The sequence below is a fragment of the Canis aureus genome, chromosome 5, assembly GCF_053574225.1.
Source record: "Canis aureus isolate CA01 chromosome 5, VMU_Caureus_v.1.0, whole genome shotgun sequence".
NCBI classification, from domain to species: domain Eukaryota; kingdom Metazoa; phylum Chordata; class Mammalia; order Carnivora; family Canidae; genus Canis; species Canis aureus.
Genome location: NC_135615.1, coordinates 63,308,528 through 63,330,812, shown reverse-complemented (window position 1 = coordinate 63,330,812; position 22,285 = coordinate 63,308,528). Strand labels below are relative to the sequence as shown.

The 22,285-nt window shown below is 46.7% G+C and overlaps 1 protein-coding gene across 1 annotated transcript in view; it reads left to right on the top strand.

Annotated features, from left to right (window-relative positions):
* Positions 1–833: 833 nt before the first annotated feature.
* CHD9 (chromodomain helicase DNA binding protein 9) overlaps positions 834–22,285 on the top strand; it is a 220,747-nt gene continuing 199,295 nt past the window's right edge. The window contains exon 1 of the mRNA XM_077898429.1: positions 834–916. The gene's annotated coding sequence lies outside the window, so the exon portion shown is untranslated. The remainder of the gene's footprint in view (positions 917–22,285) is intronic.

Sequence of the window (22,285 nt, the reverse complement as noted above, 5' to 3'; positions counted from 1 at the left end):
TTGCTTAATTATCAGCTAACAGGTCCCCAGCCTAGGGCAGATCTACTCTCCCTTCCCAGCTCCCCAGTGACTAAGGGGTGGCTACGGGCATTGAGTGTCAGGGAGTCAGGAGAGGTACCAAGAAAGCCCCAACCCCCCCCCCCAAAAAAAAGCCATTGCAGCCGGCAGAGAAAGATGACCCGGTTTGCCAAGTCCCAAGGGACCTGTGTCTCCCAACTCTGCACAGGCTCTGCCCCAGACTGGGAGTCTAATCACCGTCAGCCCGAGAGCCTGGAGGGCACCAGGCAGGAGGGCAAGGGGGTGGGGGCTGGGTAGGGAGAAGAGGAAAGGGTTGGTGGGAGGGGAAGGGCCGGTCCCCGGCGTGTCTGGGGCTCCCACATTATTTCAAAAGGAGGCTGTGCCAACCCGGGCTGTACTGGAAGCGGGGGCCGCAAAGGAGGATCCCGAGCGCAGCCGGGGACATCCCAGGACGGCTCCCCCGCGCGGAGCCCGGGCCTGGCTGGCCCTCGCCGCCCCAAGAGGAAGTTCAGCGGGTCGGGGTCCCCGCGCCCCCCGGGGCGGGAGGGGGCGGGGCGGCGGGGCCGGGCCGGGGCGCGCGACGCGGGAGCAGCCGCCCACGTGGGCAGGTGGGCCGCGCTCCCGCCCCGCCCCGCCCCCGCCCGCGCTCCCGCCCCGCCCCGCCCCGCCCCCGCCCCCGCCCGCGCTCCCGCCCCGCCCCGCCCGCGGCCCCGCCCACCGCCCGCGCTCCCGCCCCGCCCCCGCCCGCGGCCCCGCACCGCCTCCGCGCGCCGCTGGGTGGCGCCTGCGCTCCAGCGGCGCCTCTCGGGCGCGGAGGGGGGGGCCTGCAGCGGGGCCGGCGGCGGGCGGGCCTGAGCCCCAGGATTCCGGGGACTGGAGCGCAGCGCCGGCGGCCAAGGTAGGACCCCCGAGCCTCGGGCGTTTCCCCCGGGCCCCCGCGGCCGGGGCGGGCAGCGCGGCGGGGAGGACCCGACACGTCGGAGCGGCCGCACGTGCCTTGCCTGAAGGGACCCGGCGGGAGCGCAGCTCGCCGGCCCGCGGGTCGCCCCAGCCCGAGCCTCTGCAAAGCCCGCCCGAGGCCCCGCTCGGCGAGTCCTCAAAGGAGAGAGTTCCCGGTGCCAGGAGCCACGGTAGCTTTGCAGCTGAGCGCGGATCCGATCCAGAGCACCGTCCTCAAACTTGGCTGCACGTTGGGATCTCTTGGGGAGCATGAAAGAACGCTGGTGCCCCCCGTCCCACCGCCACCCTCCCCACCCCGGGGACGAGTGTAAGCGGTCTGGGTTGCAGCCTGAGCATCTGGACCTTTACAAGCTTCCCAGGAGATTGCAACTAGCAGCTAAGTTTGAGGTCCCTTGATGTAAGGTTGGAGAAAACCCCGAGGACGTGTGTCACAGCGCCGCCGAATGCGGATTCTTCTCCCCCCCCCACCTCCCCCTCCTCCTCCTCCTCCTCCCTCCTGCTTTTGAAGCAGGAAGTATTTCCGCCTTTGAGCTGTCAAACCCAAGATAACAAACCAACACCTCCCCTCCAATAGGGCTGGTTCTGAAAGGGTTAAACTCAGCAGCGGGCAGGGGATGGAAAGAGGCTGATGTGGAATGTGAGAGAAGACTCTTGAGCTGCCCTCCTCACTTTGCTAAATGCAGCTGAGGAGGCAGAGTAAGCTCCCCTATAACTAGTAAAAATGATCCCGTGTATTCTCATGAAACAGCAGAGTGGTTACCAGCATGGGCTTGGAGTCCCCAGAGCCCCCTCAAGAGCTCACGATATCACTTCTGGTCTCAGTTTCCCCATCTGCAAAATGGGCACGATGGTATAAACCTCCTAGAGTTATTGTGGGAATTATTAACAATTAAGGTCATGTTTCCTGCAGGTACACCTGCACCAGGTGCTGTGCTCAATGCTTTCTGTGCATTGTCACATTTGACTCCTCATTATGGCCCACAGGATAGTACCATAATGACCCCATCTGATGTTTGAAAAACTGGGCCTCAGAAAGGCCAAGGGGCTTGCTCAGGGCTATATGATTAAGAAGAGGCCGATCCCAGGCAATCTGACTCTAGGACCCATGTGCAAAAGCAATCTGCTGTTTCCCTCATGTTGAGAATGGAGAGAAAACACTTAGCACAAGGCAGGTCATGGCGCATTTTCCATAAACAATGGCTGTCATTACTGCCAACAAGGCACTTTCACTGAATTGACTCATTTGTTCATTCATGGCATATTCATTATTAAGAGCCTACTGTGTGCCACACAGTTTCCCAGATGTAGACATAAAATGGTGAGTAAGACAGAGGTTAGCCAGCTCTTGGTGAATTCACACTCTGGTGAATGAGAGAAATGAGAACAAATACAGCGGATCCTCATTTTTGGCGGATTCTGCAGTCCTGACTTCTACTCTGTACAATTTATTTGTGACCCTAAAATCAATATAGACAGCGCTTTCGTGGTCATGCATGGACATGGGCAGAGTGCCCAAAAATTGGAGCTGACAAACATGCACATTCCCAGCTGAGGTCAACACAAGGCAACACTCTGCTTTCTGGTGTTAGCTCTCATATTGTAAATGGGTGTCCTTTTTGTGATCTATTTCGTGCGATGTTTTCTGCATTTTTGTGCTTTTTTTTTTTTTTTGATGATTTTCAACTTCTCTGTTGAAAATCGCCCCGAAGCATCGTGCTCAAGTGCTGACTAGTGCTCCCAAGCATAAGAAGGTTGTGATGTGCCTTACAGAGAAAATATGTATAAGATAAGCTTTGTTCAGGCATGAATTGTAATGGTTTTGGCTGTGAGTTCAATAGGAATGAATCAACAATATATATTAAATTAGGTGTCTTTAAACAGAAACACACATAAAACAAGGTTAGGTATTGATCTGTTGATGAAAATGTGACGAGTCTCCCAGAAACCTAACTTTAGGTTTTTTTCCCTAGGTGCAATGGTTTGGTATTTGCTAATTCCATATTCACGGCAACTTCTTGGAATATAGCTGCTGCAAAAAATGAGAATCAACTGTAATTAGACATTACCACATGTACAATGAAAGAATCAAGGTGGAGAGGCATACAGAAGGGGCCTGCCTTAGATTGGGTGTCAGAAAGGTTAGAAGCAGAACAGGCACCCAGTGTGATAAGGAAAGAGTGTTTCAAGCAGAGAAAGTAATATATGCAAAGGCCAGGAGGTCGCCAAGAGTTTGGCAAGATCAGGAAACTCAAGGAGAGCCAGTGTGCAGGGAACGTGGTGGGCAAAGAGAGCAGAAGTGCAATAATAACAATAATAACAGAGTCTGGGGCCAGGTGGTAGTGTGTTTTGTGGGCAGCTCTCATTTCATCCGATTAGCACAGTAATCCTGGCAGGCTTGGAGAGGATGGTTTCCACCTCCTGCGGAAGATGAAATTGATGCCTTATGTAGTTAAACATACTGTGCAAAAGTACGCCACTGGTAAGCAGTACCGACCTCTAGTACCTCCCTCTTAATCTGATGCTGAACAGACGTTTGAGTATTGATCAGAAATCTTAGGTCACTAATCCTGGGCTAGAGATTTGGTTTGGTCTGGGGAGAAATCAGTAACTACGTGGCTACAGAAGCCATCAAGCATGGATGAAACAACTTGGGACAGTGTGCAGAATGTGGAGAAGAAAAGTCCTCATGCGTATTAAAAATAAAAATATTCCTGGTATAAAACCATTAATGCCTCAGTGAAAGACTCCCAGTTGCTTGTAGGGGCAGGGGGAGTAGTGAGGGAGGGCCCAAAGATGTAGAAAAAGGAAATGTGAAGGTCTGATCCAAACTATCCCTGAGGGACACCTGGGTGGCTCCGTGGTTGAGCATCTGCCTTTGGCTCAGATCGTGATCCCGGGGTCCTGGGATCGAGTCCCGCATTGGGTTCCCTGCATGGAGCCTGCTTCTCCCTCTGCCTGTGTCTGTGCCTCTCTGTGTCTCTCATGAATAAATAAATAAAATCTTAAAAAAAAAAAAACCTACCCCTGAAATACTAGGTCTGGCACTGGGTCTCCCCATCCATGGGACAGCAAGGTCTCAATCTGCCTCTTGTCCCTGCAGGACAATGATCTTAAGTAGGGGTCAGCAAACTTTTTTCTGTAAAGGGCCATATAGGAAATATTTTGAGCTTTGTGGATCATACAGTTTCAGTTGGCATCTACTCACCTCTGTGGTTGTAGAGTAAAAGCAGCTTTAGAAGATATGGAAATGAGTTGTGTTCCAATAAAACTTTATTTACGGACACTGAAATTTGGATTTCGTATGATTTTAATGGGTCACAAAATCTTCTTTTGATTTTTTAAAACTATTTATAAATGTGGGGTGCCTGAGTGGCTCAGTCCATTAGGAGTCAGCCTTCGGCTCAGGTCATGATCCTGGGTCCTGGGATAGAGCCCCACGTCGGGTTCTTTGCTCAGCAGGGAGCCTACTTCTCCCTTGCCATCTGACTGCCTTTCTGCCTGCTTGTGTGCTCTCTCTCTCTCTCTCTCTCTCTCTCTTCTCTCATTCTCTGTCAAAAAAATAAATAAAATCTTTAAAAATAATTTAATTTAATTTAATTTAATTTAATTTAATTTAAAATTGTTTTGTAGGGATGCCTGGGTGGCTCCACGGTTGAGCATCTGCCTTTGGCTCAGGGTGTGATCCCGGAGTGCCGGGATCAAGTCCCACATCGGGCTCCCTACAGGGAGCCTGCTTTTCCCTCTGCCTATGTCCCTGCCTCTGTCTCTCTGTGTCTCTCATGAATAAATAAATAAAATCTTCAAAAAAAACTGCTTTAAGAACAAGTTTTTGTAAATGTATAAGCCATTCTTCGCTCGGGCAGTGGGTCAGTGGGCTATAGTTTGCCGACTCTTTATCTAGAATCATGGGACCTCAGTGACATAAGAATACTAAATGTCCATCTAGTTAAATCTTTACCTGACCAATGAATCCCCATCAACTATTCTCTGCTATTTCTTGAGTTCCCATCAATAACATGGAACTTACTCACTGGGCACCTCATTCCGTTGCTAGAAGTTTGAACTATGTCATAGTTGGGGTTTCCCCAAAAACAGATCATGAGACAATGTGGGTGCCAGGACATTATTGGGGAAGTGATCCCAGAAAGTGCAGTGAGAGTGAGGTGGACCTGGGGAAGGGAAGGAAAACCAAAGAAGGATGTGTTGATAAGTGAGTTAGCACCCCGAGCAACGGATCAGTCTCACTGGGGAATACTTGGAGAGATTGTGTGTCTCATAAAGAGGCAAGGAAGCTGGGGTGTTTCCCTCCCTCCTCAAGGCCTCCCCACTTCCGCGCACTCTATCTGTGCGCAGAAAATACATTCAGGTGGGAAGAAGAGGTGACAGGTCCAACTGTCCACAGGTGGCCTCCAGGGAGTGGTCACCGGCATGGGTGGGCTACAAAGTGTTTCTGCTTTGGGTTTTTTTTAAGTGTGCATTGCCTATCACTGGGGACGTAGTGAGATGATTTAGTGTGGAATGGAGTCATGGAGCTAAAGAACCTGAAGTCTCAGACTAGGATAGGTATTCCCTTTGTAAACTGCCTCTCTGATCCTGCCCTGCTGCTGGGGCTCCCCAGTCCAGGAGCTGCTGGCCACACCGGCCTTGTACTTTGTTGAACTTGCCAGCCTCTCTTCTGACTACAGTCAACAGAAGAAGTCTTAGTTAGTGAAGGAGTAGACTGGCCCGTCTCGGTTTTTCATGGAAAAGACAGCAGCCGTCAAATTCAGGACATTGAACAGGCAAGCATGGTCAGCTTAAATTTAGAATGTTGTTTTGTGTATTTCTGCAGTTTCCACCTATACATGGCAAGTGTTTCTGGCTCTGCATTTACAGTAGCAATATGAAGTTTTCTTTAAAATACATTTAAGGAGTGCCTGGGTGGCTCAGTCAGTGAGGCATATGCCTCCTGCTCAGGTCATGATCCCAGAGTCCTAGGATTAAGCCCCACATCCTTGGGGCTCCCTGCTCAGCAGGGTGTCTGCTTCTCCCTCGCCCTCTGCCCCTCCCCCACTCATGCTCAAGCTCACGCTCTCTATCTCTCTCTCAAATAAATAAATAAAATCTGTGGGACGCCTGGGTGGCTCAGCGGTTGAATGTCTGCCTTTCACTCAGGGTGTGATCTCAGGGTCCTGGGATCAAGTCTCACATCGGGCTCCCTGGAGGGAGCCTGCTTCTCCCTCTGCCTGTGTCTCTGCCTCTCTCTGTGTGTCTCTCATGAATAAATAAATAAATCTTTAAAAAAAAAGTAAAATCTGTAAAAAATAAAGTAAAATACATTTACATAATGTATCTACTTAAAGAAAAATATGAAAAATAGCATAGGTAGTATGAGAATATGATAAAAATGATAGTGGCACTTATTGAGCACTTACTATGTGCTGGATGTTATTCTAAGCCCCTATATGCATAATTTAGTTACTCCTCACCACAGTTGCAAGAGTTAAGCATAGGTACTATTATTAGCTGAGAAAACAGGCATAGGGGAGTGAAGAAACTTGCCCAAAGTTATATAGCCAGTAAGTGACAACTGGAAAGTAAATCCAGGTTGTCCTGCTCCACAGTTTATGTTCTTTTTCTTTTTCTTTAAAGATTTTATTTATTTATTTGAGAGAGAGAGAGAGAGAGAGCAGGAGCAGGGGGAATGGCAGAGAAAGAGGGAGAAGCAGACTTCCCACTGAGCAGCGAGGAGCTGGACTGGATCCCAGGACCCTGAGATCATGACCTGAGCTGAAGGCAGACGCTTCACCGACTAAGCCACCCAGGTGCCCTACAGTTTGTGTTCTTAATTTCAGGATGACACTGCTTCTCACAAATTTGACAAAAGAAAAAAAAATGAAGCTATTATTTAACTTACTGATGGTAGAGGAAGCCTACTGTAAGAGGTTCCTCTTTCTCATCCAGCTGAAATCTGTCTCCCTAAATCTGCTGCCCTTTGGTTGTCATACTTTCTTCTGGAGCCTCAGAGAACAAATCTGCCCTGTTTCTGTTCCTACAGTCCCTTCAGATATTTGATGACAGGGAACCTGCTGGCCCTCCCGGATCTTCCCAGTTCTAGATTAAACATTGCCAGTTCCTTCTGCTTATATGCTATCCTGTGTTCTTGGCATCTTCACCCAAGCACAGGGCCTCTTTCTTCCTTATTCTTTTGTATCACACAGAAGCTTTTATAGCCAATTCTGGGCTCAAAGTGGATGGCTGTAGTTGGGGTGATTGAGGAGGCAGAGAGCAGCTAACCAGTGATGCCCAGAGGGAGACTGTCACTCAGAGAGAGTCCCCTCACCCCCAAGCTAGCATCACAAGGGACTGGATGCTGGTCATGCTCATTCTTTGCAGGCTAGAGATGGAGCTTCCCTGGTGCATATGGAGCTAATCAGGCTGAAAGGACGGACTAGCCAAATTTACAGGAGCCTGGTAAGGAAGCCAGACCACAAATATATTAAATCACAATGGGACAAGCACTTCGAGGCAGCCTGAAAACTTGATGTCAGCCTAGGGAAGCCCACATGGGAAGCCATGTTCCAGGTAGAAGTTTGGTATTCATGGGACCAGACAAGGTGTGCAAGGTGAATGATTTTAATAGCCAGGACAGCCTAAGATCCTTGCATCCTCTGAGGGATACAAGAGTCCACAGTGGCAGTTCTGCTGACCTAGGTCCCCATCCCTGTTCTCATGGTAGACACGACTCAAATCAGTGACCAAAACTTTGCCTCCCTGGACCAACCTTAAGATCCTTATCAAGAGGGTATTCCAGGATAAGATCCTCATCAAGAGGGCATCCCTGGCCAGCCTCTGAGCTGTCCGTAATGCTCAAGAGTTTCCAGAAATCCCACTGCTCTGGACAATGGGAAATAAGACTCTCAGAGACTTCTCTTTCGTACAATTTTTGCTGAGCTCCTCACACTTCACCATCTCTGTCTAGCTAATATTCCTGCATTTTATGTTAATACAATTGACCTTTTTTTTTTTTTTTTTTTTACTCCTTCTTATTGTCAGGTCTTGATTTGATTTCCAGGCCCTGCTCTTCCTGCTTTGTCCAGAGAGGCACATCCTGTCCTGTCTTAAGAACTTCTGCAGATCAGTAATTACAGTTATTGTATGTGTGGATTCTGCTGATATACTCTCCCCAGATTTGGGGGTGACTTGCTGTGTACCTTCCAGTAATAACTTCTTGCAACTGAGAAAAAGCGGTTTTCTGGGATGCTGAGCTCCATTACAGAATTGACAGGATCCCAGTTACTACTGTTATCACTCGTCCGTGCCTGGGGTCTGGGGTGAGAAGGGTCCTGGAAAGGAAGCATAGGGCAGTCAATGATCAAAAGATCATTGAGTTTGCTGTTATGAGCATTGATTATACTTCTCTGAGTGTTGAGAGACTATTATTTTGAAGCAAATCAACTTTTTGCCAGCTTTTAAAAATGTACGTTTTTCTCAAAATACATATGGAGAATCTGTGGCACCTGGGGACATCTTCCAGAGGGAAAGTGGGCCCTGCCCTCAGGGGCTGCCAGGCTGCTCAGTCTGAGAGGGGAGACCCAGTTCTCATACTAGGAAGGCTGCCAGTCTGATGAGAGAGGTGCCATTCCCTAGCCTCAGGGAGTCCAATGGAAGAGAGGCTTACCATATCCTTGGTGTGAACTATTTCCCCACCCCTGAAGACATCACTGGTATCTGAGGCTTGTCTTCAGTCCATTAACAGGCAGGGAGGGAGTGGGCCTGCTTCATTTACCACTCAGATACACTTGTGCAGAGGCATAGCAGAGGGGCTTCTGAGGGTTAACTTGGGGATTTATTTTTAATAGACTTTTTTTTTTTTTTTTTTTGGCCAGTAGAGATTTACAGAGAAATCAATGATAGTATAGAGAGTTCCCATATACCCCACACCCAGCTTCCCCTATTATTTTTTTTAAAGATTCTATTTATTTATTTATTTGAGAGAGAGGAGAGAGAGAGAGAGAGAGAGAGAAAGAGAAATCATACGGGGAGGGGCAAAGGGAGAGGGAGAAGCAGGCTCCCCTGCTGAGCAGGGAGCCTGACTGAGGTGGGGCATGATCCCAGGACCTGAGATCAGGATCTGAGTCAAAGGCTGATGTTTAATCCACTGAACCACCCAGGGACCTCCAGCTCCCCTTATTGTTAAGATTAACAAATGTACAGTGGTACATTTGTTACAATCAATGAACCAATATTAATACATTCTTAGTAACTAAAGTAACTTAGTAACTCCATAGTTTATTGAGATTATTCTTAGTGTTTACCTAATGTCCTTTCTCAATTCTAAGACATCCGCTAGTATCTGGTATTACATTTCTTTGTCACATCATCTTAGGTTCCTACTGGCTACAACATTGTCTCAGATTTTCCTTGTTTTTGATGACTTTCACAGGTTTGAGGGGTACTGGTCAGGTATATAGTAGAATATCCCTCTCATGAAATCTGTCTGATATTTTTCTCAGGATTAGAATGGGGGTATGGGTTTTGGAGAGGAAGCCCCCACAGTGGTAAAATGCCATTTTTGTCATGTCCAGGCAAGCACCCCTCACGTCAGTACCACCTACCACTGTTGATCCTGAGCTCAATCACCTGACTGAGGTGGCATTTGTCAGGTGTCTCCACTGCCAAGTTTCTCTCTTTCCCCCCTCTCCATACGGTTCCATACTGTTCTCTGCAGTCATAACGTGCAGCTCATCCTTGAGGGACTGGGGGGTTCTCTTCTCCCTTCTTCAGAGCAGTGTATCTACATCATTTATTTGGAATTCTTATGCACAGGCGATTTGGCTCTTCTCTCCCATTTATTCATTTCTCATTTTATTTATAAAAGTGTGGACTCAGGGGTTTTATTTTATTTTTTATTTTATTTTTATTTTTTCAAGATTTTATTATTTTATTTGAGAGAGAGAGAGAATGAGAGAGAGAGACTGAGAACAAGCAAGGCAAGCAGCAGAGGGAGAAGGAGAATCGGGCTCCCCACTGAGCAGAGAGCCCAACACAGGGCTTGATCCCAGGACCCTGAGATCATGATCTGAGCCAAAGGCAGATGCTTAACCAGCTGAGCCACCTGGGTGCCTGGGTTTTATTTTATACTCTTCATAATAATTATACTTTGTAATCCAATACTTCCTAGTCTTGTTGCTCAGATTCTTCTGTCTTTGGCCACTGAGAATGGAATTTGTGTTTTTAAACTAGCTCCTGTGGCATTCTTTCTGCGTATTAGAGTTTGAGACCCACGTAGGTCTGGGTTCACAGCCCGAGCTCCACTACTTACTGGCCTTGCGTGTGGTCTTGGCAAGGCGCTGCACCACTGGGACCTCCGTTTTCTCTGCTGAAACTGGAGCTAATGTTGTTACCTACCACTTAGGGTTATTGAGTGAGATGTACAGAGGAAGTCCTCTGTACACAGACATTGTCATTATTGTTAGTTTGGCATTCAAATTCCTTCTGGATCTCCTCCAAGAGGTTACAAACCAAGACCAGCTAGGCCTTTCCAATACTTACCTTCCAATATGACAGGCTTGTGCGGCACATGTTCCTGTACCTTCTCCCCCGGTCACCTCCTCTTCCTGGCCAACCCACATTCTCTCCCAGCCCCTGTCTCTCAGTCACCCTACGCTCCAGCCAAACAGACAACCCATCTAAAGTGTCCTCTGCCAGTTCACACAGACACATATCCTCATTCCTTCAAAGTCCCCTGAAACAGCACTTCCTCTGTGATACCACCTGACAGCCAAACAAGAAGTCCCCTCTCTTCCTGCCAACTGCCAGAGTGCCTGCTGTGCCCACTCTTGCCTTACAGCCTTTATCACTTTAGACCCTGCACCGGAGCAAGGGGACTGTCCTTCCTTAACAGTCCTCATCTCTATTCAATCTTGCCATCCCACCTGCACACAAGGGGCTCCCCACGCCAGCTGGTGGTCTTGTTTGCCTGTGGTAAGTTTTGACAAGACAATGGGAGTAGGGGAAAGGACATATCCTGGGTGCGGACTGTGTTTAACTGGACAGGCAGCCGGTGAGGGCTGAACTCAGAGGTCGAGAGTCTGACCCTGGGTCACATATGTAGATGTGTATATAAACACGCTCATCATATCATAGCAAGGAAGGGGGGTTAATATATATGTTAATTATGGGAAAATATACATGACATAACAGAGTGGTGACTCAGGGGGACCAGCCGCCAGCAGCTGGGCACCCTCCGAACCTTGGAACTGGAACCCCATGCAGGAAAGCTGGATTCTTCCGCCTTACACATCAACACCGGGCCACCTGCTGGCTGGCCGAGAGTGACCTTCCAAATTCCTGAGCTTCAGCACTACGGGCTCTTAAATAAAACCCTTTTGGCGTGAAAAAAAAAAAGACCATTTTAGCCATTTTAAAATGTACAGTCCAGTGACATTAAATATGTTAACATGGCTGTATAACCAATATTCACCACCACTCATTTCTAGAACTTTTTCATCTTCCTAAACTCATGAAACATGGGTTTCACTGTTTGATTAATTTTTTAAAAATATTTTATTTATATTCATGAGAGACATAGAGACAGAGAGAGGCAGAGACATAGGCAGAGGAAGAAGCAGGCTCCATGCAGGGAGCCCGATGTGCAACTGGATCCCAAGACCCCAGGACCACACCCTGAGCTGAAGGCAGATGTTTAACCACTGAGCCACCCAGGCATCCCACTGTTTGATTAATTTTAATCTCCTCCCTGTTGCCTCATTCCTCCAGCCTCAGACAACCATCTTTCTACTTTCTGTCTCTACAATTTTGACTACTCTTAAGTTCCCTGAACACATGATATTGTGCAACATTTGTCCTCTTGTGATAGGCTTCTTTCACTTTGTATGATGTAGCGGGTGTCAGAATGTCCTTTTTAAAACAGAATAGTATTTTATTGTATGCATACATGGCGTTTGGTTTCATCCACTCATCTGTCCATGGACACTTGGGTTGCTTCCAAATTTTGACCATTATGAATAATACTGCCATGAACATGAAGGTACAAATATCCCTGCTCTCAGTTCTTTTGGGTGTGTATCCAAAGTGAAATTGCTGGATCATAGGGTAATGCTATTATTTTATTTTGGGGAGAATTGCCATACCATTTCCATAGTGTCTGTACCATTTTACATTCCCACCAGCAATGCACAAAGGTTTCTATTTCTCCACGTCCTTGTCAACATTTGTTATTTTCTGGGGTTTCTTTTTTATAACAGCCATTCCAATAGGATCTCACTGTGGTTTTAATTTGCATTTTCCTGATGACTAGTGATTTTGAGCATCTTTTCTTGTACTTTTTGGCTATTTATATATCTTCTTTGGAGAAAGGTCTATTAAGTCCTTTGCTCATTTTTGAATCAGGTTGAATTTTGTGTTTTTGCTTTTGCTTGTTTGCTGTTGAGTTACAGACATTCTTTATATATTCTGGATATTCGTCCCTTATCAGATATACGATTTGCAAGTATTTTCTCCCATCCTGTCTTTTCACTCTGTTGATGGTGTCCTTTGATACAGAAAAGTTTTTAATTTTGATGAAGTTTAATTTGTCTATTTTTTCTTTTGTTGTCTGTGCTTTTGGTGTTACTCCAAGAAATTGTTGTCAAATCCAATGTCACGATGGGTTTCATCTATGTTTTCTCATAGGAGTTTATAGTTTCAGATTTTATGTTTAGGTCTTTGATCCATTTTAAGTAATTTTTGTAATTTTAAGTATCCAGTTTCATTCTTTTGTATGTAGATATCTAGTTCTCCCAACACCATTTGTTGAAAAGACTGTTCTTTCCTCATTGAATATTTTTGATCCCCTGTTGAAGATCATTCAACCATATTGTGAGAGTTGATTTCTAGGCTCTGTATTCTATTCTGTTGGTCTAAATGTCTGTTTGTATACTAGTAGCACACTGTTTTCATTACTATACCTTAGTCATAAAATCAAAAAGTATGAGTGCTCCTGCTTTGTTCTTCTTTCTCCAAATCATTTTGGCTATTTGGGGTTTCTCAAGATTCCATATATTTTAGTATGGATTTTTCTATTTCTAAAAAGAAATTGGCATTTTAATAGAAATTACATAGAATCTATAGATCGGGGATCCCTGGGTGGCGCAGCGGTTTGGCGCCTGCCTTTGGCCCAGGGCGCGATCCTGGAGACTCGGGATCGAATCCCACATCAGGCTCCCGGCATGGAGCCTGCTTTTCCCTCTGCCTGTGTCTCTGCCTCTCTCTCTCTCTGTGACTATCATGAATAAATAAATAAAATCTTAAAAAAAAAATCTATAGATCGCTTTGAGTAGTATTAACATCCTAGTGTTAAGCTTCCATATCTATGAACATGGGATGTCTTTCCATTTATTTGTATCTTCTTTAATGTCTCTCAGCAACATTTTGCAGTTTTCTATGTACAAGTCTTTCACTTCCTTGGTTAAATTTATTCCCGAGCATTTTATTCTTTGATGCTTGCTTCTACTTTTTGAGGGTCTTGATATATTGAAAAACGAAGAAATACAAAACAAGATGCTAGAATGGTGGTCAACTTAAACTATATAATCCTCTTCATGTTTCTCAGGGGCAACATATATAGACAGTAGTAGAATTATATAGTGTCAAAGTGTAACTTTGAGTACTTTCATCAGTGTGAGATTCCCCCTGTCCACTCAACCCCACCATGATGGGAGGAAATGGGCTGGACGGTTCCTCTTCCTGGGATAGGATTGGGAATAGCATTATACTTCTCCAGGTGGGTCCTGCTGAGGGATCCAGCAAAGGCCCAAAGTCACCATAAGCCTAATCAAAGCATCTCCCCTGCATGTGTTGCTGAGAATATTCAAACCCCTTCAAAGCCTCATTCCAGAAGACGTCCAAGCCCCTAAGTCATGCAGGCTTTCTGCCTGGAACAGAAACAGTCACCCAGAAATGCAGATGAAATAGAACAACCAGCTTGCCCACCCCCACAGTCTTACCAACCCCGCGGGGATTTTGTTAGCTGTGTTTCTGGCCCACATCAGTTTCAGTTTGAGGAGTTTTGTGAGGACAAAAGGTGAAGGAGCACAGAGTGTGAGGGCTAGGCCCTGCTCAAGCATTTCCTTACCCCCTGGAAGTCTTTGAAATAGCAAGCCTCTTCTCCTCTGTCATTCAACTGTCTTAGGGCTTTCTTGACCTCAGAGTCTCCGGTAAAACTCTGTTCTTTCTCAGGCAGTGATTTATTTTGCTTCTTGGTTTTGTTTTGTTTTTGTTTTTGTGCCTTTGGGGATGCACAAGCAACACACACACACACACACACACACACACACGCACCATTCTCTGTCACTCCACATGCCTGCAGAACTCTTAGGCTGCAGGGTCTGGAGACAGTCTCTGCCTCCTCTCTCCTCCTCCTCCTCCTCCTCCTCCTCCTCTTCCTCCTCCTCTCTGCTAAAGTCTGTTGTTGTCTTATCCCCAGCCGGAAGCCCCTCTGTCACAGGGCCAGGTTCCTGGCCACTTGTTCTACTCCAGCTGCTGCTCCTGCAGGCTCTAGCCAACTCCTATTTCCATAGCAACTGAAACTCATTTTTCCATCCCTGCAGTTCCACTTTGGAAAGGAAACCCATAATAGTCTTTTAAAAGAAAAAAAAATTGAGCTACATCTGGCATAATCAACTTGGACTCTACAGAATTTCTAGCTCCCCCAACTCCCTGGTCCCCTAAAGACCCTCCCTTACTTCCCTCCATCAGCCTCCACCCCTCTGGCTCCCCAGGGCTCCTGATTCAAAAGCAAGTCCAAGGAGAAGTCTGTGTAGGTCCTTTCTTTAAATTAATGCAAGATGACTTTGTGCATTGACAACACAAAAAGAGGAGGTTAGAGGCTATATTCCAAAGCATCAGGTGATATTAACCTGCATCACCAGGGATGCCTGTTTATTTACCTTCCTCTTGGCTGGAGGGGGTCAGAGATTGCCTGAATATGTCATGTCATCTCTAAAGATGAAATTCCTACTCTCCAACTCTCAGGCAGCATGTCTCCAGATTGTTTGAGCAAGATTTAATGCCTATACTCACAGTGTGGTGGTTTGGCACACATTACACATACAGGAACCTAGGAATATGGTGTGAAGGGGGTTTTTCCTCTCTCCTATCCCCAAAAAGACTTCCCTTATTGACCTGGTCCATCTTTGATGCCTAAAATTCCACCACTGGCGTGCATACCATTGGGCTTACACTCTGTTTTCTATTAAAAATGTAAAGTGCATGTTAAGTTGTTGTCAGCTCAGATACTTCCACCCCCAGCACTATACCTTGCACATAGTAAGTGCTTAATTAACATTCACTGGATTGAATTAATGTTTTAGCATACAGTGGTTCAATAGACAACTTTCTAATCTGACATCTGGTCAGAAGCACTTCTGGAATTGAACTCTGGATAGGCACATTTTGGCAAGAAGGGATTTTTTTTTTTTTTAATCGGTTTTCCCACAGCACCCTACCATCCACTACCATCGGGATGGATAACTGAGAGTCACATGCAAAGTGCATAGGAATCAGTTTCTAGAATAGCCTTTCATTCTTAAGGTTGCTCAGAAAACAACGTGTGCTGGGAAAATAAGGAATATCATTAAACACCTCCAAGGGAGAGACGCTGTTTGTCTAAATATGGGTCTTTATCTCTAAAACATGCTACCCCCACTGGCTCCTGCTGCCCATGTGAGTTGGGCTTTTTGAGTCACTGGTGATGTGTTTTCGAACACAGCGTGGGGGAAGAGCCCCCATGGGCTGTTGAGCTCTGGCTATGAAAAATACAAGCTGCGTTTGACTGAATGACAAAAAGAAATCTGTTGAGCCAGGAAACGTAGTAAATACCGTGACTCTCTGCAAATGTGCACAGCCCAAACAGCTTTTTCCAGTCTGGAAAAATGAAGAGATTTGTCTGTGTAAAACCAGCCAACTCTCTGCCCCTCCTCCCTTTCCACTGCTCCACCCCCACCTCCTGGCAAGGCCTCCCACCCTGCCCCAGACATTCAGTCATCCGCTTTCATCCTTTGTGACTTGCTTTGCCCCAGGAAATAACATTGCCCAGGCTCTGGAGAGATACACCAGCCTCTCCCAAGCATCTTTGAGAGATGTCTGTCTGGTTGGGTTTTGCCAGTCATTTCTGACCTTGGCCAGATGCGGCTCACAGCAGAACTGTCCAGGAGGCAATAGGTCTGGTGTCTCCTCTTCCTGTGCTTTATATTCCCTCTCCCAATTCCCCCTTGCTTTTCCTTTGAAAGAACCTTTATGCCATCCCAACTTCCAGGAGACGGTGTTTAGAGGGAACACTTGCAAAAAGTGAGGGTTTAAAAGCACTCTCTTTAGGCTAGTACAGAGGGTGGAGGTGGAATGGGAAAATTTTCAGTGACTCCAAGACAACCAAAACCAGGACAACCATTTGTGGGTATGGTTTCTATATGGGAGGGACTTCCAGAGAAAATCTGGGCTGCATCTTGCCTTGAAGATACATTTGCATGGCAACTATGCTGTGTTTTCTTTGATGGTATATTTGCAGGTGGAGTGCAGGGATGGGGAGAAGGCAGGTGGGGCTGATGCTGAGAAAGACTGTGGGGCTGTAAACACTCACCCACGGGTGCACTGCCCTGGAGACCACATATCCAACCTGCAGTTCAGTGTATTGGATAGGGCACTGGGATTGGAATCAGAGCAATGGATTTGAACCTTGGCTTCTATGAGTAGGGAGTATCTGTCATTCATTTCCATATCCACAGCACCTAGCACAAGCCTGACAACAGCAGGTGCCCTGTTAATGTTTGTGGCGTCAGTGAGTGAATGAATGAGCCAATAACCTTGGATACTTTTCCACTGTGAGCCTCAGTTTCTTGCTCTCTAATTAAAAAATAATATAAAAAATCTAACAATTACTCTACCTAGCCTAATAGGTGAGGGTGGGGGGGGGGGGAGAGAGAGAGAGAGAGAGAACAAAAGTTGAACATTTTTTATTCTCTGTAAAGTGGAATTCCGAAGTCAGTTTGGCCTCAGGTTCTATGCCTTACCTTTAGTGTATAGGTCCTTTATCAGGAGGAAGGGCTGTACTCTAGAGGTTCCCCCCAAACACTTCTCCATCCTATCATCTGAGTACCTTGAGGACAGGAGGGCATTTTGGGTGCTTTTAGCAAAGCAGTTTAAATCTGACAACAATGACTTTTAAGGTTCTCAAGTCTTGGTTTATAGCCACTGCTACAGCAGTCCTATACTGGTCTCAGAATTTCCATGAAACCGTCCCCAGGAATGGCCCATGCCTGAGCTCAAACAGCAGATTTGCACCAGCAGGTGCTGGGGGAAAATCTGCCCCTGGATCTTTGTCCATGCTGGTTCCTTTGCCTGCAGCACCCGCCTTCCCTTGCCCTGGTCCAGCACCAACTGGACCTTCACATCCCAGCTTAGATCTCATTTCTTCCAGAATGCATTCCCTGACTTGTCCCCTCTGTCATTCAAGCTTAGCCTCTTCCGAAATGCCCTCTCCAGGTTCACTTTAGCTGTCCAAGTGCTTGCCCACTGAAGCACAATCTCCCTTTCACCTGTCTGCCTCCCTCTTAACCGGTGGGCCCCCTGAGGACTGGGACCAGGTCTCTCTTGTTCATTGTGGTAATTTCAGTGCCAAACCCCAGAAAGGTGCTCTGTAGATGCATGTTAATGAAATGAATAGCCACAGTGTGTTGGAGGAGATGGGAGACAGAGACCCGAGTCATGCAGATTTTCCTAGGAGGGTATTCCCCTGCCGCATAGAAACACTTCTTCCTACCAAAATGGCTTGCATACAAACTAAGTATGTGAATCTGTACACACCCAGAGAGATGCATGCACACACCCTGCTGCAGGCAGTCACTTGTGCAGAGCACTTTCCCTTGCTCTGAAATGTCTCTTTGCTGTCCTGTCCCACCCCTCTTCCTCACTCCCTGTGTATAAGGAATTGCAGGAATAAAAGAATTTAAGTGGCCAAGTAAAGGTAATGCCAGGGAAAGAGATTTGATTATCATGCCTTGACCTATCATCTTTCCTCATCTCTCTCTCCCTCTCTCTTCCTCTCTCCCTTGCATTATAGATTACACCCCACTGTAAAGCAATTCTACTTATCTCTCTTGTTATAATTCAGGAAGACATCTAAACTTAAAAAAAAAAAAAAAAAAAGCTGAGTACATGGTTCCCCTAGCTCTTTGGAATCCTGCCAAATAAATGTATCTTTAGGCAAATAGCTTTCAACTCTGTGCCTCAGTTTCCCTCTTATCTCTCCCCGGAGATGAGGACCAGAAGCTATCCTTCAAACACAGTATGTTTCTTGGGGAAAAAGAGCTCCTGAAGTCCCCAGAGTCACTGGTCATGATTTTGTCAAGTACGAGAGAAAGGAAGGGGTTATTTGATTCTTCAACAGGCAGGTGAATTATAAGTTGTTTTAAAAGTTGACTCAGATTTGGTCAGAGGTGGAGGTAGTGGCATGCCTTACCCAAAGAGAGAGGTCTGGACTGCCACATGACCTGGCCTTGGAGAGGAGGAGAATGTCTGAAGCAGGTGGGAGGGTTGCTGGGAGGGACCCAGCTGGCCACAGATGCAGCGTGATAAAATGACAGAAGCCTGAAAGTGTCTCGTGAGCCCTGGGAACAGCAAGCAGCCCTACATCCTACGTGTGCCAGCCAAGGCACTTGGCCATGTGGCTTCATCTGACCTCCTCTGGCCTCTTCCCAATGCTGTCTGCCATGCAGCAGATGTAGAGGATCTGCTTCCTAGGTCAGGATGGCAAGCGGAGTGTTGAGGTGAATTCCGACGGCTAAACATTTATTTGGCCGAAACTGTCAGCCTTCACAAAATTTTTCATTTAAATCCATTGTCAAGCTGGGAGACTTCATGTCAAATCCCAATCTCCACGTCCTTGAGAAACTGGAAGATCTGGCAACCTAGGGCTCACCTTCTTGAACAGCAATAACCAGCTAGAGGTGAGTAGCTGCAGCCCTTTCCAGGGAGGACTTGCTGTCTCCAGTCCCCACTGCCACTACCCACTGCTCCTCCCGGCTGAGCAGGGTCAGCTGCCTTTATCACCTTATCCCACAGGCTGTTTATGTTACCTGATGGGCAGCCGAAGGCACTTGATGGTGTGTGACCTCTGCCTGGGTGAGGACCTTGTGTCCCCTAGGCCCTTGCTGATGCATGGAACTGGCTGTCCTTCCTGGGCCCGGTTGATGCTGATGTGCATGCTTTCAGGGCTGAGGGTTGGGCTTTTTCTGCCCAGAAGGGGTAAGGTGCCATTATTGTGAGGAAATACAAGGCCATGGGCTAAGGAGCAGGCCAGGACCTGTTCCTCCCTTCCCAGATAACACACTCCCACTTCAGCAGTAACCTTCTGGGAATTGTGCCTGCTTGTGACTTTTCTTGTCTCTATTCTATCAGTGACTTTCAAAAAGGACATTTCAGCCAGCTAAAGGGAGCAGATGGCACTGTATCAGGCCTCCTGCAGGCTGACTATTGGGGGGGAATCAGGGTTTTCCTGTGATTAGTTCTTGTACCTGGTAAGCTTTGATCTCTCAGGCTGTTGAGGTGTGTTCTCCCAAGGAAAGAATCAGGCCATGCTTAACCTTGATCACCGAAATCACTGTTCTCCTTGCCCTTCTTTTATAAACAAGGAAATTGGAACAGAGCTAAGAGAGGCTTTTTTCATACACTTTAGGAAAGAATGAGCAATGGAAAAAGGAAATTGAGAGCTTTGGGGAGTTTATAGGAGAGGAGCATTTGAGTTTGAAATCGGAGCTGGGAATCCATATGTTTGGAGGAAAGAAAAGAAAAGAACAGCCACACGCACCGAGCTTCAAGGGGAAGTGCGGAAACAGTTATGGGAAAGGGGGCAGGGAAGCCCACGTGGGTCTCCTTTTATCAACCCCAGATGCTCAGGCAACAGTCCTCAGGATGCCCGTGAAAGGGTCCAGAGCCTGCTGTGTTAGACTCGGTGCTTTCTTAACTGCCAAGGAGCACGTGAATTCAGTGGCAGGGAGCTTTCTCCTGCGTGCTCCACGACTCCCTGAGGCCCCATGGGGGTCTGAACGACACCCATGGTACAGAGCCCAGGCTACCTCTAGAGTTGGAAGTGGACAGCACTGGTTCACTGGGCACCCATCCCCGCCTGTCCACCCCCATCAAGCAGGGGCCGCCCAGCCTGCCTCTGTTGACCCATGCCCCCGACTAACCTGGGTCCAGCTTGCTATTCCACCTGCACAAATGACTTAGCCTCTCCAGCCTCAGTCTTACCATCTTTAAAATGGGGGCGGGGGGCATCGTTGGTGAGGTGCCTAATGAGATATGTGTAAAGGGTTCTAGAAAGAGTAAAGCACAAAACGTTTTGTCGGCTATTCATTATACTTTAAGAAATTACTGTGGAAATTTCAAATATATGTGCAGGTAGACAAGATAAACCCTCCTACACCCATAACCTAGCTTCAGGAATGATTGACTTCATGGCCAATCTTAATTCTTCTATATCATCCACTTTCCCTATCCCCGCGTTATGCTGAAGCAAATATAGGAGGGATCTGGGAGGTATTTTATTATTTCATCTCATTATCAGATGTGTATCGCTGACTTGATCCTTCAACAGTTGAAACTTACCCACTCCTGAGATGTCCCTTTCTGCACCTTTTCCCCCTTTCAGCGTGCCACATCTACCATCCCCACCAGGCACCAAAACCTCTCAAAGCCATTATTCCTACAAAAGTCATGACTGATCCTCATCACAGCTCAGATTGTAAACTCTGGGAGGCCTGGGATGTATTTGCATTTTCCCAGACTGTAGTATCTTCAGAAGAAAGGGTGGAACTCTAAAAGGGGGACACTGAAGCATCAGTAATCGAACACCTCCTCTTATTGGTACTTTTCTTTCAAGGAAGGAGTACATGGGGCAGAGAACACCAGTGGAATTATGGTGTTCAGCCATTGGCTGCAGGAGAATCGGGGCTCTCCTCTCCCAGCAGAAGCCCTGTTGCTACTGAGGTATATGATGCAGCAGTGAGACTCATTCCTTCTCAAATCCTGATGGAGTAGATAGAGTGCAGGTTCCAGAGACCAGGAGAGCTGGTTTAAATTCAAGATTAAATTAGATAATGCTGTATCCATTAGGACTGTCTTGGTAACAAGGGACAGAAAATCCAACCCAAGGTGCCTTTGGGAAAAAAAAAAAGGAATATGGGGGCTTACCTTAAATCAAAATGTCCAGGAGATGGTACTAGGGATGTGCATCCAACTTCCAACCTGTGTGTGGTGTGTGTGTTTATGGTTGGGGGAGGGGGAGGTAGTCCCACCACCAAGGAATTCTCCAAGACACCAGCATCCTACAATTCAACTCAATTCTAACATTATCTCACATGGAGGTAGTGTCAGATGCGTCAGATTGAAGGCTCAATCTTATAAGACTGCCCCCTACCCCTACACTTCAGAGGCCACTCACAAGTCCAGGTAGTCACCTGTGCTTCTGACCGATCAGCTATAAATTGGAGGTCCCCACAACCCCCTCCTTGGGCTTGATTAATTTGTTACAGCAGCTCTCAAAACTCAGAGAAAACAAATTGTTCACTTACTAGATTACAGGTTTATTATAAAAGGTTATAACTGAGGAATAGCCAGATAGAAGTGACCCCATAGAGCAAGATACTAGAAAGGGCACAGAGCTTTCATGCTGTCTCCAAACACATCAGATTTCCATGTGTTCACCACTATGGAAGCTTTCCAAACCCAGTTCTTTTGGGTTTTTATGAAGGCTTCATTACATATGCACAATTGATTAAATTGTCCGTTGTTGATTGATTCAACCTTCAGCCTCCAGCCCTGTAACTTCCCTGCAGGTCAGGGGATTGGAATTGAAAATTTTAACCTTCCAATCACAAGATTGGTTCTGTTGGCAACTAGCCTCCTTTCTTAGATGCTTTCCAAAAATCACTCATTAACAGAACAGAAGACACTAACCACCACCACCCCCATCATTACAGGAAATTCTAAAGGTTTTTAGGAGTTGTAAACCAGAAGCTATGGTGGTCAAGCACCAAATATATACTTCTTACTATAAATCATAACATCACAGGTGGACATGGCTTGGTATTTGGGATTCAACTGTCAAAATCAGGACTTGGTTTCACTCTACCTCTTGGCTCCAGATTTGTTTCAACTTTAGTTTGGGGTTAATGTGGTAACAAGACAGCATTCTTCCAGGATCTCCATGGAGAATCTCCTTCCCAAAAGTTCTAGCAGAAGTCTCATTGACCTTGATTGGGTCACATGA